This window comes from Balaenoptera borealis, assembly GCF_965194805.1.
Source record: "Balaenoptera borealis genome assembly, chromosome: X".
In the NCBI taxonomy this organism is placed as follows: domain Eukaryota; kingdom Metazoa; phylum Chordata; class Mammalia; order Artiodactyla; family Balaenopteridae; genus Balaenoptera; species Balaenoptera borealis.
In genome coordinates, this window is record NC_138881.1 from 74,017,588 (window position 1) to 74,023,515 (window position 5,928).

The following is a 5,928-nucleotide window of genomic DNA, read 5'->3' on the forward strand; positions in this document are numbered from 1 at the left end:
TACAATATTTTTCAGGGGATGGATCGAGATGGCAGAGTAGGAGGACATGAAACTCACCTTCCCCCCAAACAAATCAAAAATACATATACATGTGGAACAATTCTCACTGAAAACTAACTGGAAATTGGCAGAAAGGCTCCTGTACAACCAAAGCTGTAAGAAAGATCCACGTACAATCATGTAGGAAGGAAAAAGAAGCCATCAAGTTGGGACCTGTGCCCCTGGGAGGGGATTCAGAGGGAAAGGGAGATTAAATGGGCAGAGATCTTCTCTGAGGAGTGAGTGGTTCAAGTCACATATTGGGCGCCCAAGTCCTGGGGTCTGACACCTGGAAGATGACCCCCCTCGGCCAGCTGAAGGGCTGGTAGGATGAACAAGAGGGCTGTGGGAAGACTGGATTTCAGTCATGAGGAGCTCAAGCACACTGACTAGCTCCTAAATCAGGCAGGTTGAGGACTGATCCAATGGCTGTTCAGTTTCCTCGATTGCCCTGGTGTGTGCGCCAGCCTGAGCCAAGCAAACTCTCCAGACCTGTTTACTTCATGTCACAGTTCCACATGGGGTGAGGGTTGCCACAACAAATATAGCAGATCAGAATGAGTAAAGATCTATGTGACTTGAAATAATTAGTGAAGACTTCAAGGAGGAAGTGGGACCTGAGCTGGGCTTTTAGGGATGATCAGGATTTTAAACTGGTGAGCAGAGGTAAGGGCATTCTTAGGAAAACTGACACAAAGAAGGGTGTGAAAAAACATAGTATGCTTGAAGGATTATTGAGAGCGTGACCGACGTAAAAGTTCATATTAGGAAAAAGAAGTGAGTTTTCACACGGCTAGTAATAGATGATAGAGGCTATCAAAAAATAAAAGCCCATGTTTACAAAATTGTGAACATTGAAAAAATATGATCTCAATATGGGTCAAATACCTCCCTTTTAAATGTCACTTTATCTATAGGACATTCGGTCTCCTCCTTTTCTCTTTCTGTGCCATGCTGAATGAATCCTTACAAAACTCATAGATACTCAGAACTTGCCTCTCAATAGTGGGAATAATAGAGCTTTTGAGTCAAACAGACATGGATTTGATTCCTAGCTAGACTATCTATTAGCTATGGTCATTCATTTGGAAGTAACATTTCCAGGCCTCAGTATCATAAATTTTAAAAATGAAACTAATAAACCCTAATCCACATGGCTGTTGTGAAGATTAACTGTAGTTTCTTGAAATCCCTTTGCACCATATCTGGCATATAGTTGACACTTAATAAATGTTTAGATCTCTTCTCTTTCCCTCATCATCATCTTCTTTAATAGCTATGCCTTTCCATAGATACATTTGTTTTATTTCTTCAACTGAAATAAACCTTTCATAACACCTCCCTCCAATTACAATTACAATCACTAACTTATTTCATTTATTTTTCTCAGGATTTTTGAGTATATGCTGTCTTAAAAATGCCAAATTGTGTTTATAATGTTAATGTTCCCTTAACTTTATCTAGATCAATTTATGTCACAGCCACAGCATTATACAACCCAAAGACTAAAACAGAAAGACCAATTTTATATTCTATTACCTAGTACGGGGAGTCATCAAACTATGCCCATGGACCAAATCTGAACCACCTCCCATTTTTGTAAATAAAATTTTATTGGAACATAGCCACACTCATTCATTTGCATATTGCCAAGGGCTGCTTTTGTACTACAAAGGCAGAATTTGAGACTTGCAACAGAAACTGTATGGCCCACAAAGCCTAAAATATTTAGTATCTGGCACTTTTTAGAAAGTCTATTGACACCTGACCAAGAATGTACAGAAAGCACCTCATTCAGGTGATAAAGTACTGTTATCAATAATAACCTATAACCAATTATTTTCTGACAAAACTTTTGTTTTAATATAGTGAGAAAGTATTATTTCAAGGCAACAGCTACTTAGATTTTTCTATAGACTGTCAGATACAGGTAGAAATGGTATCAGTAATATTTCTATCATCTTGCTACAACAATTTCCATAGTACCTCGCTCACCAGAAAATGTACATGATTATTCAACTTAAGACTGAGAGTGTCAGAGTTCTTACCAGGTCTCTTTCTATGAATTGAAAATATAATCAAAGAAAAAGAATAATTTTTCCTATCTTATCTTTTAAAAGCCAATACATCTGTTAAATATTTTAAATGAGATTTATGAGAAGTCAGGCTATTATATTGATTATACAGGGGACAGCAATGCAAGACATTTGTATATCCACTTGGAATTCACAGAGAAGTCTAGAAATATGTAAACTTATACTGTAACCTATATGTAAACCAGTACCAAACATGTGCTTCTTTAAGTATAAAAAGTTTAAGTTTGAAAGCAAGAATGATTCAATATCTAGAAATATAGCCAAGATATGGATCAACAAAAAGAATATAATTAAGTGCTAATTGTAGGTAAGTAGGAGAAATCTTGACTGGCCTTCCATGTTCTCGTACTGACCCAAAACGTTTTCTGAAAGAGACAAAATAATCTTCTCCATAACCGGAACCTTAGGATTTTTTATATTCCTTTGTACATATTTAGTTCTCTGCATGTTAATAACTTCCTGGTGAATGTAAAATAAAACTTTTAAACTGTTTCTTCAAGTCAGAAGAAAATGACAATGAAAAATATTTCCTTTGATAAGCAGAGAAACATCTTATAGGAAGGTACCAGATTAAATGTTTAGAGAGGAACAAAGACAAGGTCTATATTCTGTGTCCCCCCTTCATGCTCACCACATTAATGGGAATACCATAATTCAACATCAGTGAATATTGGTTGTTGAATAAAGATCTTCTAACAAAAATGTTACAAAGCAATTATTAGAAATCGAAGATATTCTTTGGAGTTAGGAATCTTATTCCCCCCACCCCACAAGACAGCTAAAATACATATCTAGGAACTATGCCTCTCATCATAAAGCAATAGCCTAACATAAAAATAATTCTGTATGAATATATCACCTCCTGGTGTTTTTTTTTGCTATTTATAAGCCCTTTTTCTAAAACTCAGAACCATGAAGTTTTATATGATATCTGAATTTCATAAACAGACTTCTTAGAAGCAAACTTCTATGATCTAGAATCAGAAAGCAGACTCACTTAACGCACAGCAGAAACATCCTCTGTGGGTTTGTAAAGGAGAAAAGTTTCCTATACAAAGAGTAATTATTTGGAGGCTGTAACTTATCCCTATCATTCAAGGATTAGATTAGGAATTTAAAATGTAGTAAAATAACATAACATGAAAAAATAAAATAAGTAAAAATTTTTAAATAAAATAAGATTAAAAAACGTAACATGAAATCAATTAAATTTGAAAAGAAATAAACTAAATTAATACAAAATAAAATTAATTAATTTAAATAAAAAAGTAAATAAAATAAAACACAAAATTAATTTAATTATAAATAAAATAAATAACATAACATAAAATGAAAAAGTTGACATAAAATAAAACAAAATGTTGTGCTCAAAGAGTTCTACTCCACTTTAGAGTACACAAGAATAATAATCAAAGTAGCATTACTATAACTATATACTTCCAAAGTTCTGTTGCTCAGTTTGTTCTGATTTTTTTGAGAAATCAGTGTAATTCTTTAGTGAAAATTTTGTCTCATGGGCAAGCAGATCACAATTTAAGAATTAACTTTTAAAACATCAGAGGATTTCAAACCATTTCCCATAAAATTAAAAACCAACACCCTAACCCACAGTTTCTCAACAGCAATAATATTGACATTTAGGGCAGACTAATTCTGTATTGAAGGAGACAGGGACTGTCTTGTGCATTATAGGATGTTTAGCAGCATCCAGTCTCTATTCACTAGATGCCAGTAGCACCCTTCCATCCCAGTTCAGACAACCAAAGCTATCTCCAAACATTGCCAGCTGTCCCCTGAGCAGAAAATCATTCCAATTGAGAGCCACTGCTAAGCTAATTTTCTCAAATTCTATTAAAAAATTTCATATTTTATATTCAAATGTGCTCTATCTGTAGTTAAAACAGGCCCTTGTTCCTTTTGTTTACAGTATTCTACTGTTCTTTCTTTTCTCCATTTAGTTGTTGTATAGAATTAGATTTGTTTTCTGGAAGATGAAATATTGGGGGGTGAATTATAAACTGGACTGACTACCTGGCACTACTATTCTACCTTTGTTTAAAACATGGCAAAAAAACATAAAATATAAAAACAAGATATAAAAATTTGGGGAATATATGCACTAATAGTAGAAGTAGAATTTCTGTAGCACCCTAATTCCTAGTAGACTCTTTAAAATAGGAATCACTTCCTAAGATAAACAGGATTCTACATGTCAAATTTAGAATCACTGTAAATGTTTTACCCCCCCACAAAGTTAAACTATTTATTCTGCCCATAAAAGTTGAAGTTAAAACTTAGTAATTTCTTTTCATAGCATAACCTCTTGAAAATGTCAAATTGTATTTATAATATCGCATAACAGAGTACATTTTATTATTCCCAGACCAATCTTGTGCTAAGTAACAAAGAGGTCATTATATTAGCTTGTACTCCTTAAATTTCACAGTTATACATATCTAAGAAGTAGTATTATTTATAGAGTCAGGTTTTCTATGGTACTCAAGTCAAAGAAAAATTTTCCTTAAAACACCCCAATGAACTGAAATGTTTAATGACATTTCATAAACAACCTAAACAGTAAGCATAACATTACTAATTTAATGTAAGTCCAGCTGATGTATAAAGGAACTCCATATTTGAGAGAAAGTAATATTCTTTCATATAAACCACAGAAACATAATTTTAAGATTGTTCAGAAACTCTGGTCCTAGCATATTCAGGAGATAAGTATTAAATTTAATTTGAAACAATGAAAATAATATTTGCTAGTAATATAGTATCATTAAGCTCTTTTCTACTTATTATTTATTTCATTATCACAATGTTAAAAGACTTACCAGGGAATAAATTTCCAGATGGTCTCTTCCATTTAGCTGTTAAAATGAGAGTAAGACTATGACTGACCAATACCACTTTGTTACTTTCATTATCTAAATTGTTGAATATTACTGACCTTTTAGTATTCCATTTAACTCTTGGTGATCTCTCTTCTACTAACCAAACCTCTAGTTAATCTGAATAATAGACTAAAATTTGATTTTATGACATTCCATTGACAGTTAAGGGAGAGAGGATCCTGAGAGAGTGAATAAAATACTGATCTGGTGAATTCTGCTTAGAGTGGGAAGAACAACTAGAGATGGGGAGGGGGCCAGTGTGCACCTGAAAGAAAAAGACTTTAATGCTGACAAAAGGCAACTAATCTCCTGAATTTAACTGCTCCCTTAATTACCTTATGCACCACAAGTTCCACTATACCCACTTTTTGTGTATTTAAAAACCAGAGAAAATAAGTTCTGTAATTTCTGTAATGAAAACTCTGACAGATATTTAACTGTGGAAACATGAATTCTGACACAATAATTATAGATAAGGATGTATTAAACACTTTATGAAGTGTCAAGCAACAAGTTGCATGAATCAGATTACTGCTTATGCACTTTAGTGGCAATCAGTTTTGCTGACAACAAAGCTGAATGACAGTAAGCTTCTTAGTTTAGGAGACCAAAGATGACGAGTGACTTTTCTTTAGGAAATGTGGCATGCTCTGTCTCTCTTTCATCCCTTGTATCTACTATCTGGGACATTTAAAAAGACACATTGAACTGTATAGAGTTCTTTCATAAATATAGTATTTTTATTTTTGTGGCATTGCTTATAGCATGTATTAAAACAGTAATAAAATGAAACAAGTATTTCTCCACAAGAGTAGGCCCGCATCTGTCTTGTTCATCACTATTCTTGAGTCAGAAAAACCTAGGTTCCTCCTACACTGTTGGTGGGAATGTAAGTT